Consider the following 12,286-nt stretch of genomic DNA (forward strand, 5'->3'; position numbering starts at 1 on the left):
CCTTGTAATTTAAACCCCCAAAGTAATCCGACCCTGGAAGCACTGATATCATTTCTGGCAGCCAATTCTAGATGATCTCTCCCCCACCCTCTAGAATGAGCACATTAATTAAATTAATTACTTTATTGCACTTCTATACTGCCCTTTCTCCAAGGAGTTCAGGGCGGCATACATAAACATAACATAAAAACAGCCCGGCTGGATCAGGCCTGAGGAGCCTATCCAGTCCTGCATCCAGTTTCACACAGTGGCTCACCAGATGCGTCTGGGGAGCCCACAGGCAGAGGCATACCTAGGGTGGGGCAGGCAGGGCACATGCCCCAGGCGCCACCTGAAGGGGGGCACACCATTTTTAAAAATATTTTTTTTAATGGCCGCCGAAAACAAAATGGCCACCACGCATGCTCAAATGGCATCTGCAAGGCCCTAGGTCCTGCTAGGCCTCTCGGAGGCCATTTGAACATGCACAGTGGCCATTTTGTTTTCAGCGGCCATTTTTAAAAAAAATATATTATTTTTAAAAATGGCCACCGCACATGCTCAAATGGTCCCTGTGAGGCACTAGGCCTTGCCAAGCCTCGCAGAGGCCATTTGAGCATGCATGATGGCCTCCAAAATGGCCACCATGCTGATCTTTGCAGGCCCGAACAAGCCCAAAAATCAGCCCAGGACAGGCTGCGGTGGTGAATTAAGAGGCCGGTGGGGGGAGGGGGAACCTTTGCAGAGCCCCCGCCCCCACGGTCTTTAGGAAGCCTCCCAAAGGGGCTACAGGTAAAAAAATTTTTTAAAAATCATATAAGTCACTGTACACATATTCAGTTTGGCACTTTGTACAGAGAATCAGGGCCTGTGAATACGGAGCTGAAGTTTATGAGCTAGGATTGTATTCATTTGCTCTTACTTTGCTTCTTGTGATAAGTGAGTTAAATGTGATGTCTTAATAATATGGCTATTGATGGTGAGTTTGTCTTCGAATCAGTGTGAAATCCTTAGTATTAAGGCTCACTGGAAATTTCTTGCTCTCTTTCTCTCATTTTTAAATTTTTTTATTTTTATTTTTATTTAACATATTTTTATATCGCCCCAAACTTACGTCTCTGGGCAGTTTACAAGATAAAAACAAAAGTAAAACATTAGTTAAAAACAAAAACAACAAGAAATTTAAAACACAACAATTTAAAATTCTAGAACAATATTCTAAAAGCAACATTAAAACAATCAAAACAATATCAGTTAAAAGCCTGGGTGAACAGATGCATCTTTAAAGACTTTTTGAAAGTTGTCAGAGATGGGGAGGCTCTTATTTCACTAGGGAGCGCATTCCAAAGCCTCAGGGCAGCAACAGAGAAGGCCCGTCCCTGAGTAGCCACCAGACGAGCCGGTGGCAAATGCAGACGGACCTCTCCTGATGATCTCAATGATGATCTCAATTAGGTGGTGGATTTAAACTGTCTTTCTGAAATACTAGAATACTAGCCGACCCTGCACAGAGCATCTTTGCGCTTGGGGGCCGGCTGTTTCTCACTCCCTCTCCCTCCTGCCCCATCTCTCCTCTCTCTCGCCCTCCCTCCAGCCCTGCGCTCTCTAGCCCTCCCACTTCCATTCTCCCCCCCCCCACACACACACAGAGCCTCACTGCGTGGTATGCGGCCAAAAAGGGCCCCACCGCGATTTCCGCCCGTTCCCCACTCACCCCTGCCGGCGCCGCCAAGGCCAGTCTGTCCTGCTGCCTCCCGCCTCCTCCCAGCCCAGGCTGCGGCTGCGACGGTCGCAACTGCGGCTGGGCTAGGCCTGCGGCCGCCACCGCCACCTCCTCACAGCAGCTTGGCGACGGGAGCTCACACGCGGCTGGGGCCGCCGCCACCTCCTCGCTGTGGCCGCTGCCACCCCCCCCCCCCGCAGCAGCTCAACTCAATGGCCTCCTGCCACGTGAGCTCCCATTGCCCAGCCAATCCGGCACCTCCGCCGCCCAGCCAACCTGCTGGGTTGCTGGGACGCATCCCCACAGAGGCACGTCTACGAGGATTAAATATATAGATATTCCAAGCAGTGACACAGTTTACTCTGCATATCCTTTAATTATTTTCAGAGTATCTGGGGAAAGTCACATTCTCCATTTATTTTTAAAACTTACGTAACAGTGATGCTACAATGCATAATAGAGAATTAGACAGGCACTTCTGTTTAGTTTTCCAAGTACACCTCCACATAGTATTGGGTATTTAATCAGCCCCAGAATACTGAAATTTGTAGTTTTCCAGCATTTTTTGGTCTGGCTACATCCACTGCTAAATAGTTTTTGAAATATTAAAAGATTAATGAGCTTGACTTGTATATTTGAGCTGATATTATGGTAAAGTTATCTGAAAGATGGGTGTTAGATGCTTGGACAGGGGTACAATTTCAGTGCTTGCCCTAGGCGCTATTTTCCCTAGATAAGCCCCTGCCCACAGGCAAGAGATATGTGTTGCCCTCTCTCCTGCTGTTCCTTCCCTGTACCTGGTATTGATAGGCATCGTGCCTCCGAGGCTGGAGATGGCCCACAGCCACCAGACTAGTAGCCATTGATAGACCTGTCCTCCATGAATCTGTCTAAGCCCCTTTTAAAGACATCCAATCTGGTGGCCATCATCACGTCCCATGGCAAAGAATTCCATAGATTAAATATGCATTGTGTGGAAAAGGTACTTCTTCTTGTCGGTCCTAAATTTCCCAACCTTCCATTTCATGTGGTGACCTCAGTCATAGTGTTAAGAGGAAGAAGAATTTCTCTGTGTCCACCCTCTCCACTCCATGCATATTTTTATACACCTTGATCATGAATCCCCTTAGTTGTCTCTTTTCCAAGGTTAAGAGCCCCAGATGCTGTAGCCTAGTCTCATAAGGAAGGTGCACCAGGACCCTGATCATCGTGGTTGCCCTCTTCTGCACTTTTTCCAGTTCTACAACATCCTTCTTAAGATAGGGTGACCACAGCTGTACGCCGTACTCCAGATGTGTCCACACCATGGATTTGTATAAGGGCATTTTAATATTAGCATTTTTATTTACAATCCCCTACGTAATGATTCCTAGCATGGAATTAGCCTTTTTCACAGCTGCTGCACAACGAGTCAACACTTTCAATGAGCTGTCCAAGATCTCTTTTTGAACAGACAGTTTTGGAGGGAGTATAATCTGAACTAGATTGGACCAGTGTTTGTGGGTAGGCTTCTTATTTTTAATTTAATCTTGATTATATCCAAGTGTGAGCATTTGGGCCTTGCTGAATCTTGCATCTTGATAATGAACACCTCTTTGTTATGTGCCCAGCTGAAATTTGAAATGCTGCACTTGGAAAGAGGCAGAAAAAGTAGCTTGCATAAAAGGAAATGTCTGAGGAACAAGAGGAAAAGGGGAAGAATAAAAGGTGGGTTGTAAACAGGACAAGAGGAACTGTGTATAAGACAAAAGAAGGTACTGAAAGGGAATATGTGATCAAGAAGAGGAGAAATAAAATCTAGGAAGACAGAAAATGCTCTGATTGTGATCCTGGGGCTGCAGTCCTATGCATACTTGGGAGTAAGCCCCTATTGAACCCACAGCAATTAACTTCTGTATCGATATTCCTAGAATCAGACCATAGACATAAACTGTCCCTGTTTATCAGGCAAGGCCCCTATTTTGTGGTCCATATCCCTGGGAAATCACTGTACCTATTTTGCTTTTTGATATGCCATATTAAAATTAGGTTAATGTGAATTGTGAGATAGTCTAGCGATTCAAACATTGACTAGGTTGCCAAGATTCAACCCCCTCGGTTAGGTCTATAGAAGTTAAAACTATGGCTGCAGTCCTGTACACACTTGCCTGGGAATCAGTCCCATTAAAGTTACTAGGACGTACATTTTAAAGTAGGCATCTCTAGGTCCAGACTGTTAAGTGGGTGGTGCATACACCCACTCTCTAGTGCAGGGGTGGGCAACCCTGGCTCTCCAGCTGTTGCTGAACTACAACTCCCATCATCACCAGCCACAATTTATTGTGCCAATTGATTGTGTAGTTCAACAGCTGGCAAGCCAAGGTAGCCTTCGTATGCTCTAGTGCATATACATGTAAATGCACACATGTCAAAGTTAAGGGTGCTATATAATGCACAGCCAGTCATGTTGCATACTGGTGATAGGGATGTGCATGGAACCGGCAGGGGCCGGTTCGAGGTGGGGGGTGGCTTTAAGGGTGAGGGTGGGTGCACTTACACACGCACACACACCCCGTGCTGTGTTTCCCCCACCGGCACGCGAGTCCTTAAGAGCCGGTTGGGGTAGCAGCGTACCTCCCTTCCTCCCTGTGCCGCCGTTTACCAGATGTACCTGGAAGTAGGAATGGTGACTGCACACATCACTCACGCGCACACGTCACACACATCATGTCCATGCACCCGACGCATGTGTGTGCGTGCGCGCACAACATGTGCATGCGCATGAGCGACATGTGCAGTCGCTGTTCCTACTTCTGGGTACATTCAGTAAACGCCGGCACGGGGCGGCAGGGAGGTACGCTGCCACCCTGAAAGGCTCTTAAGGACTCCCGTGCTGGTGGGGGAACCCACCCCTGCACTTAAAGCCACCCCCCCCGCTGTTGAACCTTCGAGCCCGCGGGGGTTCGAACTGGTTTGGAAGCCCGTAAAAGGATCTCCGAACCGGTTCGTGCACATCCCTAGCTGGTGAGGCTCTTTTTGAAGCAGAATAACTCGATGTTGTTTTGTTTTCTTCTACTTTATCTTTAACCCAAACGTCTTTGCTTTTTAAAGAGTGCAAGACATGCAACTGCAGAATAAATCAGCACAGCACAGCATACCACAGGCTGAGCAGTCTTCAGGGGAGGGTGCTCAGGAAATCACCCATGGTACAAACACAGGGAATTACAAGCATGCCCTGATTTTTATCTGTGAAATACTGGAAGGGTACATCGGACGGCACTGTCACATCTGGGTGAAGCTTCCCCTCTCCCCACCCGTCACTCAGTGCTGACAGGCACAGTGTTACTGAGCAGAGGATATGAGCCACGGTGGCACCAGCATGTCCCCCACTGGCCACCCCCTTTTGCAGCAGGATGCCAGGAAGTCGGTGGGCAGGGTGCCAGGAAGGGGCCCAGGCACTGCTGCTCTGCACACAGCTGCAGCAGCTTTCACATTGCATCAGGCACGCTGTGGTGCATCCAGAAGGCTATGATCTACCTCCAGGTCTGAGTCAGGGCTGAATGATTCCAGGCGTTCTCAGAGGCACCACTTTCCCAGTATTTCCTTCCCTAGTCATTAAACAGGAGGCCACCATTTGCATCTTGATGGAAAAGCAGGACAAACTTTTAAACAGATGTTTCCCAGCCTTTGGGTTTTTGGTGACCTAGGTGAAGTTTGATTTTCGTGCCCCCCACCCAGCTGAAAAGTGCAGAGCCCCCGGCTTTACTTGGAGCTGCACAGGCTGCTCATTTGCCAGGATGGGAGAGGGAGAGAGAGAGAGAGAGAGAGAGAGAGAGAGAGAGAGAGAGAGAGAGTGTGTGTGTGTGTGTGTGTGTGTGTAAGGCAAGGCAAGGCAAGGCAAGGCTGGCTTTGCTCACTCCCAATAAGACAAACATGCCAGTGTCTGCTTAGAGAGGGAGGCATATAATGCACCCCTCAAGAACTGGTGCCCTAAATGACCACCTAGGTCTGCCTAGTGGACAGGCCAGCCCTGATGTTTCCCTTTGTGCATGTATGAAGCTGCCTTATACTCAGGGCCAGCTTCAACAGCAGGGATGGTCCAAGACTTTTTGCTGCCTCAGGTGAAGGATAAGATGACTTTCTAATCCTATCATGATAGTTGTAATTCCCCTCTGCTCTAATCTACTAGACACCAGAGGTGCACCTAGGTAATTGTGGAGCCTGGACCTAAAGACCTCTGGAGCGCGCCCCCACCCCACCCCACAAGTTAAGCATCATTTTTTAACACATAGGTTCTTGAGGGCGCAAACCACACACCCCAGGACAGAATAAAGAGGATTTGGGACGCCCCAGGGGGCATGGAGGCCATCTTTTCCTTGGAGAATTCAAGACTTCTGATTCTTGGCCGTGTTAGCACAGGGACAATTAAAAACCCGGAATCACTGTCTGCTTGCAGAAGCTAAATACAAAGCACATAGGAAAGGATGAGTCAATGCCTGTAGCTTTGGATTTAACTGGATAGCCCTCTCTTGATCAAAACAGTAGTGAATTCCAGAAATCCATCTTTCTCCCTGTTCACCCCATTTGGGCAGCCCCACCCCCAAATTAAAAAAAGCAAACACAATCAGATGCCATGCTGCTGAGATTGCTGATAGAAATTTTTAATCCTGATTCAGCAAACTCTGGGCATGATCAATTTCCAGAAAAGTTCTAAAGTTCCATCAGTTTCAGTGGAAAGGCTTAGCTTATCCTTTCCTCCCCAAACAAATAGGATGTAAAAAAAAGATCAGGAACCCCCTAATTATCTGAGACTTTTTTTCTTTTGGCTTTCATTATGTACTTGTCTCTGATTAACACCCTCCCTTCAGTTGTATAAACAAATCAGAGAACAAAGCAAATTAAAATGTCAGGATAGCTGACTTCTTAAACAAACCCAAACATTAGCAAACTAAAATACTATCATTACAAAAAAAATGATTCATTTTTATATATTCCAGTTGTCATTCTCAGGAAATTATTAAATTTAATAATCCTGCATGCAGAATTGGAACAAGTTGAGAGTGGCTTTGGGCATGTATCTCCCACATCAGAGACCGTGATCTTTTGTAAGTGTGGTGTTTCCCATTATGCACACAAATATTGAAAGAGTATATTTCTGGTCATTTCCCGGTTACACTTTTTAGAATGATATACCACTGACATGCAAGCTGCTTTTTAACGGTATGCTATTCTTAGGGATGTTACCAAAATGATCGCAAATGTGCATATCATATTGCATTTGTGGGAATACCACCAGAATCACAGAGAGAGTCCCAGACATTTTGCTGCATTAGGTGAATAACAATATGATGCTTTCCCCATCTGTAGTGGGTGCTCAGCATAAATTATAGACAAACTAGCTGATCCGGTCGGTGCAGAGCATCTGCGACCCCAGTTTACCGCTGTTGCTGCTTTCTCCCCCCACCCCACCGCCGCTTTTTTGCCTGCCTGCCTTTGCCGAATTCTCCCCACACAAACACACTGTCTTCTTCTCCACCTGCCCTCCATCTTCTTCCTTCTCCACCTGCTGGAAGTCTGTTTTCCCGCCCGCCCCCTGCCCATCATCTTCATCCTTCCCTGTCCACCCCTGTCCATTGCCTTCATCCTTCCCCATCTGCCCCTGTCCATCGTCTTCATCCTTCCCCACCCATCACCTGACCTCCATCTTCATCCTTCCCCACCTGCCCACTGCCCATCTTCTTCCTTCCCTGCCCGCTGCTGCCCGCCGCCATTTTTTTTGGTCGGCACCATTCACCGCCATTTTTTTGCCTGCCAGCCAGCCAGCTGCCACCACCATTTTCTTCCCCCTCCCCATCCCATGGCTATCTGGCAGCTCTCCAAACTCTCACGAGAGCTGCCACACATGGGATTAGCCACACGTATGCCTTAGAGAAATATATATAAAGAAGATAGGTCTATCAATGGCTACTGGTATTGATGGATACAGGCTACCTCTGAATCAGTACTAGTTGCAGGGGAGCAGTAGCGGGAGTGGGGGCATGTCTTCATCTTCTGCTTGGGGACTTACTTCCCAGAGGCAGCTGGTTGGCTACTGTGGGAAACAGGATGCTGGATTAGGTAGACCTTGGGCCTGATCCAGCAGGGCTGTCCTTATGTTCACAGGCCATGCTAGCAAGGGTGTTGGTATACAAGCACTCTTGGACCATGCCAACAAGGCAAGCAGTGGTGGCAGAGTTCACGTCATGGGGCGCTATACGAAGAAAGAAGAGGTGTGCTCCAGTGGGGCAAGGAGGGGGAAAGGATCAGCGTGCTTCAGTAGAGCGGTGGCAGCAGGAGGCACCTGTGATGGTGGAGGGGGCAGTGCTTGCTGACCCCTGCGTCCCTCCTTGCACTCACACCTGAGGCAACCGCCTCATCCTACCAGCCGTAGATGAAATTAAGGCTTCAATCCTACCCTGATTTACTATGTTGCATTGCAATCAATGGCACCACCAGCCTTTACTTAGTGCTGGCATCAGAGGTTGGCATCCTTTTGGCAGCTGCAATAAGCCCTCCAGTCCAGGATCACTGCCAGTTCCTGCCCCTTCCGATCCTTACCCCTTATAGGCCCTGTATCTATAAGCTCTGCAGCAATGGCAATAGAGTGACTGTCAGCTGAGAGACCCTGTCAGCTACCTCTTTCCTCTCATCCCATCTGCAAATGGGAGCTGGAGGAAGCTCTGTCGTTGCCTTCTCAGAACACATCAACGCCCTTTGGAGAATGACAACATAAATCCCTCGCAAACCTTGGAGAGGCAATCAAGGTAGGAAGGAGCCCATGGAGAACACCTTGTCAAGGGCCCCTTAAACCTGAACCTAGCTCTCTGTCTTTTTTTGACACCTGTGCCCGTTGAGGCACCCATTTGCAAAGTGTTGTATCCAAAAGAATGTTGAGGACTCTCCAGCCCCCACCTGTTGCCCTTCTCCCCTCATTTATAACCTAAACTTTGGCCTGGTTTGGATGATACTTTCTAACCAATCCTGTTCCCCTCTGATTAAGACATGTATGTGTCATAAGTGCACATATCTTCTTCTAGTGGGGGTGAGGTTCATCTAAACTTCCCCCTATATGTATTCCAAATACTATAAAGTAGAATTTGGAGTACATGTAGAGGGGCAGTTTGGATTAACTACTTTCCCATTCGATAAAGGAATGGTGCACTGGTGGAGAGAGATATGTGCACCCATGGCTTAATCAAGTGGGAATGGGGTTGGCTGGAAAGTATTGTTTGAACTAAAAATAAGGGGGAAAGTTGCTTGGAAAACCGTAAAGAAATAAAACATAAATGGCATTTGCCTGTAACAAATTCACCACCACCACCTTTTAGATGCTATGTCAGTTCATTCTGTTTGCCCCAGCTTTTAATGGCAACTAGGATTCATTGGCTGGGACTGGTTTTTATCTGTATTTGCACTGCTGTTTCCTCCATGTGACATTTACTGTTTGAAAGCTTGTTTTGAACACCTCTTTTTTAAAAGAGTTTTTTCCCTCTGATGTTTTAGAAAAATGATTTTACACTATCTTCATTGGACTTGTAAGCTGTGCTGTGAAGACTTTTATACTAGGAAGGCATGGTAGAAATTCTTCAGATAAATACAGACATTCTTTCTGATACATTCTGAATAAACATGGAAAGGCTTAGGCTATGACAATAGCACTCTACCCCCTTTACTTAAAAAAAAAAAAAAAGATACAGAGATAAAGCAGGAAAATACCATCCCCACCCCCAGGCTCAGACTGAAACCTTTGCTTCATGTGATTTCATGACCAAAGGGTAATCATGAGCCCAAGTTAAGGTTGCCTTTTGGTGCCTTTTTATAGCAGTTTGTTATTCTGCAGGAATTAGAAGGTGATAGTGTTTACTTCCATGCCATCATGGGCATATGCAGAGGGGGGGAAGGTGCCCCCCCCCAGATTAATGGCTGAATTAATGTAGAGCAGCAGATGCCTTTATTTATGTACTTATATGTTTATACTTTGTACACGCTCATGCACACACACACAATGCCCATGCCTGCTATTAAAAACATTGCCTAGTAAATTCTGCAGATTAAGCTGCGATTAAACACACAGGAGCAGGTCAGAGATGGCCATGTTGAGGAAGTCTGTACAGCAAAGCCACGTAATGACTCAGTGGGGAAATGCTTGACTATCAAGCAAGAGGATGCCAGTTCGAATCCCCGCTGGTACACCTATATCGGGTATCAGTGATATAGGAAGATGCTGAAAGGCATCATCTTCCACTTGTGCGGGAGGAGGCAATGGTAAAACCCTCCTGTATTCTACCAAAGACAGCCACAGGGCTCTGTGGGTACCAGGAGTCGAAAACGACATGATGGCACACTTTACCTTTATACAGCAAAGGGTTTCAGATTTAATGTTTCTCTAGGCCACAGGGGAGCAGAGACACAGACACAGGAACCAGACCTTGTAACAAACCCAGATGCTAATTATCACAGGGCCAAATAACCAGTTATATCATTGGGCTCATTCACTTGAACATTATTCACACATTATGTTCAGTGTATATACAATCTGTGCAGTGTATGCACATACAAATAACTCAAGTATGTAGTACACCACTCTGGGCTCCTTGGAGGAAGAGTGGGATATAAATGTAAAATAATAATAATAAAATAATATTTGAATGTTATGTAACTGTGATGGCGGGTGCAGCTGTGGCTGGCAGGGATGTGCATAGAACCGGGCGGGGGAGGCTCGAAGGCGGGGGTGGGGGTGCTGCTTTAAGGGAGGAGGAGGGTGCACTTACCCCTCCCGCTGCTTCCTCCCGCCAGCGCTCCGTTTTTGGCAAAGTCCATGGGGCAGCAGCATACCTCCCTGTCGCCCCGTTTACTAGAACTAACCAGATGTATCTGATGCAACAGGGTGGCAGGCAGGTACGCTGCCGCCCCAATGGACTTTGCCAAAAATGAAGTACCGGCGGAGAAAAAGTGGCAGGAGGTGTAAGTGCACCCTCCCCGACCCTTAAAGCAGCACCCCTCGCCTTCGAACTGGCGGAACCACCCGCTACTCAAACAGGTGCACATGTTCCGTGCACATCCCTAGTGGCTGGCAGGCTTGGGCACCAGAGCCTGCCAATTATGGAAGTGCCTGCCATCAGGGTTAGTTTACCTCTTCAGACAAACAGAGCTGCAACTGTGAGCAGCGTGGAGCTAGGGGTGAGTGATAGGCTGAGGAGGGACTTCCAGACCCGCTTTCACGGTTGTAAGTGTGCACAGCAGGGTTTTGTATAACATCCAAATAGAGCTATAGTTATTTGCACATTATTTATTTACTTACTTACTTACATTTATATCCCGCTCTTCCTCCAAGAAGCCCAGAGTACTACATACTTAAGTTTCTCGTTACAACAACCTTGTGAAGTAGGTTAGGCTGAGAGAGAAGTGACTGGCTCAGAGTCACCCAGCATTATGTTCAATACATGCATAGCAGCAGCATACCTCCTATCTGTTCCCTGTCTTTGAGGGGACCCTATACCCAGGTTCACTTTTAAAGGGCACATGGGCATAGCTACTGTTGGAGAAAATCTCCTCTACCGCTAGAGTTCTTTATAGGCAGGGGCCACACCGTCAGATTCAAAGCTTTATTGATCACGGTATACCAGGCTGTCTCCTAACATCGAAATGAGTGAGAAGGGACCCCACAAAATGGTGGTTACAGATTATATACTAAAGCCTTAATATATGCTAATAGAGTGAGGGAAAGATGCACCAATACATTGTCCATCTTCCAAACAGCATTGACCAATCACAGTTAACTAACAAGATGCATTTCTTCAGAGTTACTACACATGCTTTGCCTTGTACTACAGTAGATGCCATTGTTCAAAATCTGCACCTGCAGCATCTTAACAAATACCAGACAGTAATGGAGTGAGGCCTAGGCTGCAAACTTTGGTTCAAGTCTCCTTCTCTGATTTTCCCCCAACACTACCATAGAACAAGCGCAAGAAGAACAAATGTCCTCCCTGGCCCCTCAGGGGGGCTGACAGTTTGCCCTTTGCTCTTCTCTATGCCTCTCTGAAGAAGGGAAGGGAGCAGGGGCTCACCTTCACTTTTTGTCCCCGGGGCCCAATTCTTGTTAGGCTCCTGAGTGAATGCATTCACTGTACAATTATTTGTTCACAGGGTCGATTGGGATGATCCCTTGTCCGCCATCCCCAACACCTCTGATATGTGTAGCCACCTAATGACACAGCAGGGAAGTAACTTGCCTAAGGAGGAAGAGGTTGTCGGTTCGAATCCCCGCTGGTATGTTTCCCAGAACTATGGGAAACAGCTGTATTGGGCAGCAGCGATATAGGAAGATGCTGAAAGGCATCATCCCACACTGCAAGGGAGATGGCAATGGTAAACCCTTCCTGTATTCTACTAAAATGGTGGCGCAGTGGTAAAACTGCCGCCCTGTAACCAGAAGGTTACAAGTTCGATCCTGACCAGGGGCTCAAGGTTGACTCAGCCTTCCATCCTTCCGAGGTCGGTAAAATGAGTACCCAGAATGTTGGGGGCAATATGCTAAAATCATTATAAACCGCTTAGAGAGCT

This window comes from Hemicordylus capensis, chromosome 2 (genome assembly GCF_027244095.1).
Source record: "Hemicordylus capensis ecotype Gifberg chromosome 2, rHemCap1.1.pri, whole genome shotgun sequence".
Classification (NCBI taxonomy): Eukaryota; Metazoa; Chordata; class Lepidosauria; order Squamata; family Cordylidae; genus Hemicordylus; species Hemicordylus capensis.